This window comes from Ambystoma mexicanum, chromosome 1p (assembly GCF_040938575.1).
Source record: "Ambystoma mexicanum isolate Mex_15411 chromosome 1p, UKY_AmexF1_1, whole genome shotgun sequence".
NCBI lineage: Eukaryota > Metazoa > Chordata > Amphibia > Caudata > Ambystomatidae > Ambystoma > Ambystoma mexicanum.
The window spans coordinates 1,309,360,923-1,309,372,223 of NC_090921.1; the positions used below are offsets into that span (position 1 = coordinate 1,309,360,923).

Consider the following 11,301-nt stretch of genomic DNA (forward strand, 5'->3'; position numbering starts at 1 on the left):
GCCCCCAAAGGCTCAAGGCCCCTTTCATTTGAAAAGGTTGAAAGGCCCTGATGCCATCCCTGAACGTTGTGCTGTATATGGCCTGCCAGTGATATTTCAAAGCAGTGTCCCAAAGGTTAACAGATTAATTGCAGCTCTAAATAAGCTACTTTTTGCAATAAAACTGGACTTGATTTATAAGCAGTATGTGCCCTTGCATTGCTTCCTTGCCCCGAAGTACTGTTGAAAAAAGAATTGACAAAACCACAGTATTGTCTTTTGAATAGATATGAGATATTTGCCAGGCAATGCTATCACATGCCCTAGTTCTCACAGCATTTTCCAGCTGTGGTGATCTTATTTTGGCCAGGTAGTATTATTGTGGTAAGTTGCTTAGAAGGGTCATTCAGTTTGCGATAGCTCTCACTTGGTGAAGAATCACTTGGAGTCATAAGGGTGATGTAAGTTCATTTAATTCAAAAGGTATTTTGGCATATTGTTAGCCCATTTTGTAATTGGTACATTCCAAGTAGTGTATCTCATTGCTTCATAGATAATAGTAACCTCTAGTGGTAACTTCTATATGTGTTTCTCCACTGTTGCTCCAGTGGGTCATGAGGAGGTTTTACAGTAACCACAATATTTAAGTATCTAAAAAAAGAACGATAATACATTCAAATTGAAAATTAAAGGAATGTGCGATGGGGTTTAGAACTTAGACTTGAGAGAGCACTTAGTCTGCCTCTTCAAAGTAAGTAAACATACATTTCTCCAAATAAAGGTGACTCACCCTTGATGTTTTTTTTTTTATTTTATGCAGTTATGTTTGCTGCTATATCCTTGCTTTCAAAAGCTCCTTTTTATGGAATTGGTGTGGCTAGATATTCTGACTTTTGTCAGCATCTCTTTGTGTTTTGGTGATTTATCTAAAATTGTTACAAATAACTGGTTGTAACAAGGTTTGTGTATGTATGTTTGTATGCAAGGGGGTGTCTGGAATGAATGCCGTGTGAATGGTGTGAATGGTGTGCATGGGTGCGAGCGCACGTGTGAATAAGAATGCAGTGTGAATGTTCTGGGTGCTCGTGTGACTGACAGAAAGTGTGTGTGTTTGTGTGTGTGTGGCACGTGCATTGGAGCATGAACATTTTTTGCACTCAGCATGGCATGTTTTCCTGGCATTTGTGGGCAAAGCGAAGGCACCTCGGAGGGTGCCCCACGAGGCTAGCTGATCTGAAGAAGTAAGATTCCATTGTTCCCCAGTCTTTAAAAGCACTCGTCAGGTTATTTTATGGGGTGCTGCTGAGGCTCTAAACTCATTGTCTTTCTGTTTTGGCAAGTACATTCTGCCTTGATCAATTCATCATGTAGTGCTGTCTGTTTTCACTGTCGTATACATAGTTTCATGTGTGCCTTACAGCACAACTCTGTAGCATTCATTCCTTCCTGTGGGAATGATGTTGGTCATGTGCAATAGGCAACAGTGAAATACATATTGAAAATTGAGTGCCACAGTGGTTCAGAATTTAGCTTAGTGTATGAAGCACCCATTGCAGAGATATGTGTTCATATGCACAATTAGAATGTTAAATTCCAGCAAGGCTGGCTGAGCTTTTCCTGTGTCTGAAGTTTATGAACCTGCCTGCATACGTACTTTGTTTTGCAGAACAACATCTGCTATTATCAGCACTGTGCCTGCACCAGATAGGGGTTGCTATAAAAACTAACACATCAACCGTATGTGAAGGTCTAGAAATCGGTTTGTTCAGATGAGGTGTTGTGAAACCTAGGCAATCGCCTCCAACAATGGCATAAACTGTCAGTCCAAGAGGTGAATAAGTATCAAAATTCAAGACTATGGAATGAAAAGCGTTCATGCTTGTATTCTGGATTTGCCAGCAGACATACGGTTATCCTGGTCAAATCATCTAATATATCTTAAATTACTGTGCTGCCTTCTGTGAGGTTTGCCTTCTTGCATGCTGCTGTATAGTGTAGCCTATTAATTGATCTTTCTTCTTATGTAGGACATTTGGGTGGAAGGGATGGTAGACAGAAGAGAGCGGACCATATGTTGCAGGCCTCAGGCAAGCATATTTTAAGGTCGGCTTGTTTGACACAAAAACTGTTTGCTTTATGGTAAAAAACAAAGGTGTTTATGGACGTTTATAAATTAAAATGTCACAACCCAGATTTAATTTGTTAAATCACAAAGATTGGTATGCTGATTCTTATATACTTCCCTTGATGATGGAGAGAATGAAGCTAGAATCATTCCCATTTTGCATAACACCCTTCTATAATATTTTGTTTAAAAATGGTCATATTTGGTTATGTGATTTGTGTACTTTCCATGTCCGTTTTTTATAAAATGAGATTGTTTTAGTTCAGGGTAAGAACTGGAAAAGAAAGTGTTCAAATGCAGAAATTGCAGAGTTGGTACAAATCCCAGCTTCACCCCTTCATCCCTTGACCAATGTGTGATCCTGGGCATCTCATTAATCTTGTATTGCCTAACCTCTCAATATTGTCAGTCCCTAAACCTTTCAAAATTGTCAGCCCTTCAGAGTGATTTCCTTCTCATGGTATGATCTTCATGAAAGCCTTTTTCATGGTTTCACTGTGTTAATAGTGAGCATATTCATATTGCACGCCACAGGCATTTGATCCTTTGATATCTAGTGGCAACACTATTTGAAAACCATATTCCACTTCTAGTCTCAGTCTGTCTGGATAAAGACACCTTTCTGTAAGCTTCTAATCTACCTCCACTATCCCTGCTACCGTTTGTGTAGTGTTCTCCTTCCTTCTAATTGTCTATCCATGCACGAGCACTTTTGCATTCTGAGAGGCAGCTAATGTGAGTTCTCTGTCTATTATGGGTTACATGTACCTTTCTATATACAGTCCTGCATTAATACTACAGGCTGCATACCTTCCTGGATATTATTGATAAAAAAAGTATCCTGTATGTACTAGAACAATAACCTCTAATGTTGGTCTTCAAATGCTACTTGTTCCATTCTGAATGAAGAGGCTAAGGGGACTTAAAGGGAGTAAACCTGCTTATTATGCTGCGAAACAGCATATCAACCTATAGGTTGTGGGCGGGATGGGTGGGGGGGCGTGACCAGTATTCTTGATTCCTTTGGTTTGGTGGAAGAGGGCCCCAAAGATGTGCGTGCCCAGGGCCCCAAAAGTGCTTAAGATGACCCTGGCTCACCCCCTCTTTCCAACTTCGCAAGCCTAACCCGTCCCCCTGTGCCAATGCACTGCGGGATGGATTTTCTGTACTGGATCACATTGAAAACGTTCTTTCAGCGACACGCACCGGGGCAGTTCTGAACGGAAGCCTCTGCAGCGCACGCCACAAAGAGGAGCTCGTGTAGTGTTATCTGATCTGAGGAAGACCTGTGACCCAGCCCCGGGCTGCATGAAATGCGGGACGATAGAGGGTCTGGGAATTTAGGCGCGGGGTGGGGGAAAACGGCGCGAAAGCGTAGGGAGGGGCGTCCGAACGGCGCCACAAGAAACAAAAGCCCAAGAAGGGCAGGAAACAGGACCTGGGAAGGTGCGAAATGTAACATCAAGGGATCAGGGGGGTAACCCGGCCGCCCCCAAGAAGGAACAAAAGGCCGGGGGGGTATAAGTAAGCCTGGAAAAGGAGAGGCGGCACAAACCAGGTAAGAGCTCACCTCTCTCGGGTAGGCTCTTAGTGCCTGGATAAGGGGAAGGAAAAACATTTGCTCTTGCGGGCTCACGCATTTTTCTACCTTTCTGATTTCGTTCTAAATGCAGTGGCTACGAGTCGCCCAACGTGCCGGAGCAGGAGCAACCCAGAAGTACCAGCTGCGAACGAACAAAGGACTTTCGCCGTGGTCAAACGAGAAGCGTGGCTGACAGAATTCAGACGAGAAGAAAGAGCGAAAAGGGCCCAAGAATTCTCAGAATGGGCGAGAAAGGCAGAGAAGGTATACGGGGCACAATGGGTGCTGGAGATAATGCAGAAAGAAGAAAGGGCGAAGACAACGTCGCCTCTGCTGTTCATAGATCCCAGCAGCAGCGAAGGAGAAGACGAGGTACCGCAAGGACAGAAAAGGGGAAGAGCGGAGTCGAAGAGATCAGAGGAACAGACAGAGGCACCGACCAATAGAAAGAAAAAAGAAAGGTACTGTGAATAATAATGTGGGGAATAAAATCGTAAAAATGTTTAAAAATTGCGTCACGGTTTCGGGTAAGTCGCCCAGAACCAATGACAAGAAGAGCAGACGGGGGAAGGGATCCAGGGAGGAGCAGCAGGGGAGTTCCTCAACCGAAGCAAGCAGTGATGACGAAGAAAGGGATCATCTAAGGGCTTGGGTAAAATGGAGAGGAGCGGTGAGCAGGGAAAAACAGAGAGGGGCAGGGGGGGCAGGGGCAGAATCCAGGGAAACCCTGGTCCCGGCACCACAAGGGGCACCGGTAGAATCCAGGGAAACCCCGGTCCCGGCACCACAAGGGGCACCAGTAGTCCCGGTGCCGCAAGGGGCACCAATAATCCCGGCACCACAAGGTGCACCGGCAGGGCTAAACGTAGGGGCAGGGGACACACCACCGGGGGCAGCACCGACGGTGGCAACGGCAGAAAATGGGGAGCCACTCATGATGAAATATGGCAGGCCAACCATGGGTAAAGACGCACAGGGCAGGTCAATGAAAGCGATGGCTTGGTACATAAATGACAAAGTAAAGGAAAAAATATGGAGGAAGGAATTGATCGATATCTTTACATTGTTAGATTGTAAAAAGAGGGGGATGAATGTGGCCCTAGAGGACATGAAGGAGGACGAGAAAAGTTTACTAAAAAAGGGGCGAGTAGTAAGGAATTTTGACAACTGGATGTCGGCCTTCACCATAATGTCTACAATTATATTGAAAAAATTCCCGGAAGACGGGCTAGCATTAGTGGCGTATCAACAGAGGGTGCTGAAGGTACACGCAGCGTTTGGGGGTGACGCATGGCTGGAGTATGATCACGAGTTCAGAAAGGAGATGGACTGCTTTGCGGATATGGGTTGGGATGAAGAAAACTTTAATCTCTACATATTTAATGTACTGAAGGAGAAATGGGATTCCAAGGAGCGAAGCGCAGGGGGGCAGCAGAGAAGGCAGTATTGTCAGAATGATTACAAAGCGGACTATAGATACAATAGCAGAAAGTACGAATCCAGCTATGACAGAAATAGAGACCAGAGTTTTCGGAGCAGAAATTATGGGTCACAGAGAGGGTGGCAGAGCAGCTTGCCCCCGACAACACAGGGGGGGGGAGTGGGAGCACGGGGACAACACGAGCAGAACCAGGACAATGCAGGAGTTTTGAAAAGGGGGTACCCTGTAGCTGGGGATGGAAGTGCAAGTTCAGCCACAAGTGCGAGAGATGTAAGGGTGATCACAGCAGCCTCAAGTGCACAAGGGCCGCAGCTCCAAGCGGCAGAAGCGTTGAGATTTGGAAATAAGAACTGGGGCGGGAAAGGGGCCATGCCAGTAAAAATCGAGGGTATAGAAAGGTGGCTCCAGAAATACCCAGACCAAGAAACGGCAGAACAGATCAGACAAGGCTTTAGGGAAGGTTTTAACATCCCGTTTACCGGGCAGGGAGCGCAAGACATTCCTAGGAATCTAAAATCGGCAACCGAAAACAGAGATATAGTGACCAGTAAGATCAGGAAAGAAGTAGAACTGGGGAGGGTGGAGGGCCCCTTTACGGCCTTACCATTCGAATAATTTATATGCTCTCCACTAGGGCTGGTGCCAAAAAAAGACAAAGGGGAATACAGGCTGTTACACCACCTATCCTACCCCCCGGGGGCCTCGGTGAACGACGGCATCGCCCAGAGCGATGCAACAGTATCATATTCAGACTTCGAGGAGGCAGTAGAACTGGTCAGGAAAGCAGGAGAAGGGGCATGGATGGCGAAAGCAGACATTAAATCGGCCTTCCGCCTGTTGCCAGTCAACAGCGGATCACAAAGATGGTTATGTATGCATTGGGAGGGGGAATACTTCATCGACAAATGCCTCCCGATGGGGTGCGCCATCTCATGCGCACATTTTGAGAGGGTAAGTTCATTTTTACAATGGGCAGTAACACAAGAGATGAGGGAGTCCATGATGGTACATTACCTGGACGATTTTTTATTCGTCGGGCCCAAAGGTTCGGAGCTATGCAAGACAACCCTGGACAAATTTGTGGAAATAACAAGCGAGTGGGGTTTTCCTCTGGCGGAGGAGAAAACAATGGGCCCAACGCATATTATCCAATTCCTAGGTATAGAAATTGACTCAAACAAAGGAAGGTGTCGGATCCCGGAGGACAAGGTGACGGATCTACTGAAGACAATAAAGGAACTACAGGGAAAAAACAAAGCGACAGTGAGAGAATTGCAAGTGCTGGCAGGAAAGCTGAACTTCGCAGGAAGAGTCATACCACAGGGGAGGGTGTTCCAGAGAAGTATTGAGCTGAAAACAAGAGGGGCTACCAAGGGGCACCACAGAGTCATGCTAGGGGAGGAATCAAGAGAGATCTGGAAGTGTGGGCAGATTTTCTGGAATACTTCAAGGGGTCGGTGATATGGCACTCACTGGTGAACAAGGAAGTTAAAAGGGTGTTGTTCACCGATGCAGCAGGTGGCCTTGGTTTTGGCGCAATACTGGGGAACAAATGGTGTGCAGGCAAGTGGCCAAAAACATGGCAAGTGGCGGAATGGACAAAAAACATAACGCTGCTGGAGCTCTTCCCGATATGGGTCGCGTTATGCGCATGGGGGGGAAGAGCTAGGAAACAAGGAGTTGGCAGTATGGTCAGATAACATGGCGGTGGTGCACGTGTTAAACAAAGGAAGTGCGTCATGCATGATAGTGTTGGAATTAATGAGGGCAATCACACTGGAAAGCCTAAAAATGAATACATGCATAAAGGCGAGGCATATCGCTGGGGAAGAAAATGTCGTGGTTGATGCAATCTCTCGCTTTCAGTGGGAGAAATTCAGGGAGCTGAGACCGGACGCCGACAAGGAAAGAACGCCCATGCCGCGGAAGGCATGGGTCCCGTTGGAGGCACTAGAAAGGAAAGCACAGTTGGCCACAAGGTCGACTCAAAAGAAGTGGGAGAAGAACGGAAAAAAGAAAGGGTCATCGACAAGCTGACAAGGAACGCCCTAACGTACAAAACGGGCAAGCAGTACGAAAAGCATGTAAAAGATGTGTTGGTGGAAACAGGTGTAAAAGAGGTGGGAAAAAATTTGTGAATTTCTCGAAGGGGCATTTGCCAAAGGGAAAAAGAAAAGCTGGGCAGCAGCGCTGGCATATACCACAAAAGTGGCGGGCATACCGGACCCTACCGACAGCGCCAAAATAAAATACGCTATGAGAGGATGGGCGAAGTTAGAGGGGAAGAAACCAGATAACAGAAGGCCGGTAAATTTTGGGAAGTTGATAATTCTGTTAAAAGTGCTGCGAGACACATGCAGCAGCACGTACGAAACCGCACTGTTCAGGGCAGCATTCGCGCTAGCATACTATGGGGCTTTCAGAGTAGGGGAACTGGTGGCCAGGAATACGGTGGCAGGAGACGGCCTGGCAAGGAAAGACATTAGTATGGGAAACAAGGGGATGTCTATAATGCTAAAGAAATCTAAAACAGACCAAACGGGGAAGGAGAGAGCAATAGATCTCAATTGCATCAGAGAGAAGGACCACTGTCCCAGATGCATCACCCAAGAATTCCTAGATCTGCGACTAGAGGTCGACGGACAGTTATTAATACATAGGGACGGCAGCGCACTCAGCAGGTACCAGTTTTAGGCAGTATTGAAACAGGCGGTGGCAAAAGCAGGATGGGATCCAGACGAATTTGGGACACACTCTTTCAGGATAGGAGCAGCGACCTCTGCATGGGCAGGGGGCCTGGGAGCAAAGGGGGTGAGAAGAATTGGGGGATGGAAGTCGCAATGTTTTAAAAAATGCATAAGGGAGGAACTGATATGACACTTATCTCCCCCGTTTCCATAGAGGCCGGACCCTACAAATCGGCATTGATAGTGGGGCACTCTTTCGTGACCCGGGCAGGCAGGTGGCTGGAAGAGGAGAAGCAAGGACTACATTTCAGGAACACAATTACGTCCTGGTGGGGCCTCCCGGGAATGCACTGGGAGGACATCCATGATAGGCTGTCGGACCTGATATGTTTCAGGGAACCCCTCTGAGTACCTAGTTATACATCTCAGAGGAAACGACCTGGTGAGTACAAACAGGGGTGAATTACAAAGGAACATTTGCGAGTCGCTGCATAGCATAGCCCGCAGCTGGTGGAAAACCAAGATTTTTATGTCAGAAATAATACCAAGAAGGGTCTGGTATGGGGCACAGAAGAGGCACGCAATCGAAATAGCCAGAAAGAAACTAAATAAATCAGTAGAAAAGTACTGCAGGAACACAGGTCTGCACTTCATAAGACATGGCTTACACCGGAGCAATCCGGACATGTTTCACCAGGATGGGGAACACCTATCAAGGAAAGGGATGGGGGTGTTTTCCGACAACATTTTTAGGGCACTCCAAGAACGAGGTTGTAGGTAGGGTGCTTTTGGGGGGACCTGAGCGGGCGTAGAGAACACCCGCTCAGGTGTGGCGGCATGTGCCCAGGAACGAAGGCCCAGGGATAACAAGGACTCAGGAGGAGCCTTGGGCAACTTCAGGACTGGACACAAGGTGCCCAAAAGCATATGGCAGTGTATTTATTTTGTTGTGTTGTATTTTCTGTAAGAAAATAAAATGCCTACTGCCTACAATTTCTCCATACACGTAAGTTGTCTGTAATTTATTACATGTAGGGATCTGGTAAGAGAAGCAAAGTGAACCCACACTACTCAGCCTATTAGATTTTTTTTTTAAGTTACATTTATTGTAATTAGTGAAATTTCAAAACTGCCACCTAACGTCCCCCTCCAACCCTCACGCCCCCAAAGTGTGTGGCTTGCTGAAGGTGTAAATGCGTGCAAGGCGGCTAACACGCCGTTCACTTGACGGTGGGAGGCGAGGTACGGAGTCTGGGTCTGGAACCGGAGTTTCTGCGTCGCAACCCTGTAACCTGGGGCCCTTTCCTAATAAACTACTCTGTTTCAACTCCGTTTCACACTTTCCCCAGATCCCTGCCTCGGTGCGTTCAGCAAAAAGCGATTTCTGTATTCCCCGCGTTCTCGCCTCCTCTCCTCCCTGCCCACGTTGTGTCACGGACCTACCGCTAGACGAGCACAAGTCTGTCAATCCGCAACTCACCTGTGAATCAACGCAGTCCACACTGCATCCAGTACTCGTTACTTCCTCACCCGCTGGCTTTCCTGCACATGCCCGACTTCCATAGTCCCAGCCCGGCGTCCCAGCTCCCGAGTGCACGCTGCGTCCTCAAAAACGAAAGAGAAAGAGAGTAAAGGACGCACCCCTTTCAGAAATATACTTCTGCCCGAATGTCCCACTTTTTTCAACTTTCTTATGTGGGAAGGGGTGACACCTGGTGGCTTCCTCGGCAGCCTCTGTGCAAACTAGAGAATTGGGAATTCTCAAGGGGAACGTTCATTCAGAAAGCGGCTGGAGAATCATTGCCGTTTAGTTCCATTGGAAGGGACTGCATGCCTGCGGGAAGAAAGTAAAGCAGCTCAAAATTATACACCACATAACTGGCAATTTCTTCAAAGTGCTATCAGGACCGGACACGGTTCCTGACAATTATTGCTGGGGAACGACGGCCCCTGATAAAGTGGGCAGTTTAGAAAAAAAATGGCTGTTTTTGCTCTCTTATGACTCAAATAACTACAACGCTAATTAATTAACAGAGAAGGGTGCCGTCAGTGGTAGATAGTGGGTGTTTTTGGACTGACACTTGTTTGTAAATTCGGCTAATTTTGAGATTAACCGATGCAGTTTGGAACACGAACTTAGATGGAAGGCATTCATAAATAAGCGCTCTCCATACCGAATGTTTGCCCAAGATCACATGGTTGCTGTAGCAGGCACGCATAGTACTGTTTTCCTTTTTGTTTGTTTATTTAGTGCAGTGATTAACATAAACCTTTTACACCTACTACACAACATAATTTAAAAGGAGAAAATAAACACCACGATACATTATACGTCATTTTAAAAACACAGCATGTATTATTCATGACTTTTTAGCAGCAAGGATTTTTTCTATTTCCAGCTATATATGAATAGCAGCATGATTAAGAATCAATACATCGCCCGAATACAAAAATGCACAAAAATTGTTCTGTGTGTATGCTTGATAACCGTCTCACCATAAAACTATACCCTGTAAGATACATTTATGTCAATTCGGAACAAGCAGTCGATAGATGTCTTATGGTTTCAACCTCCAAGTCACATATTCTGCAAGTTCTCTCTTGGTAGGGCGTCTCTGTCCAAGTACCCAATAAAACCATAGTCTGTATTGGTCTGAAACGCAATTTCAGTATAAAGCTTCTAACCTTCAAAGCTGGAGTTCTCACCATAATATTTAAAAGGTTTATTTAAACATTATCCATTCTATATTATTAATTCTGTCCGAGTTTATAGCTCTTTCCTTCATCTAATCCATAGTTTAACAGCAAGGACATTTCCAAACCAATCTGTTTGTGAAAGAATCCATCTCATGTCTGTCCCTGAGCCATACTCCAAGTACTTCAGTAGAAGCTTCTTCACTCAAGATCGCGGGATCCCTTTTTATGTACCGGCAATACGATAGATTTCCTCCAACTATTTGGTATCATGCCAGTAATTACTATATTTGCATTTTGCATTTGCATTTGTATTAAGCATCCTAAAAATAAGATATGCCCATAGCATCAGATCTTTCTTGATTACAATATTAGCTACTCGATTGGGACATGGAGCCTGACAACATGCCAATTTCTGAATAATATTAACATTGTCATCGAAAGAAAATGTCAAACAATGGCTAATCCGGTCACTGGCGTGAGAAGGGGGTTTAGATTCTATTAAAGACAAGGAGGCGAGTATTATGCATTACAATATTTACTCTGAAACCAAAGCAGCAATGAAAACACTTTTACAAACTAAAAAGTTTGAAACACAGAACTAAATAGAGTTCATGTCAATGTAAGGGGGAACTCCCCAATCCATCATGGAGGACAGGCCATGCCCTGCAGGAGACCAATGGGCAGGGACCCTCCTCTATATAAGTCCTTTACTCCAATCCCAACTCCTCTTTCTGTAGCTGTCTTGAACCAGACGTCCACTGCACAGACCAGATGATAACACAATCCAGCA

At 45.8% G+C, this 11,301-nt stretch overlaps 1 protein-coding gene across 5 annotated transcripts in view; it reads right to left on the reverse strand.

Annotated features, from left to right (window-relative positions):
* The window catches only part of FLT3LG (fms related receptor tyrosine kinase 3 ligand), a 619,298-nt gene extending 609,851 nt beyond the window's left edge, over nt 1–9,447 (reverse strand). For 2 of the 5 annotated variants that reach the window (XR_011260435.1, XM_069606332.1), the window contains exon 1: nt 9,295–9,445. The gene's annotated coding sequence lies outside the window, so the exon portion shown is untranslated. Of the gene's footprint in view, nt 1–9,294 lie in introns of all 5 variants that reach the window. The other 3 variants (XM_069606286.1, XM_069606302.1, XM_069606316.1) reach the window with 2 other exon arrangements.
* Nucleotides 9,448–11,301: the final 1,854 nt, after the last annotated feature.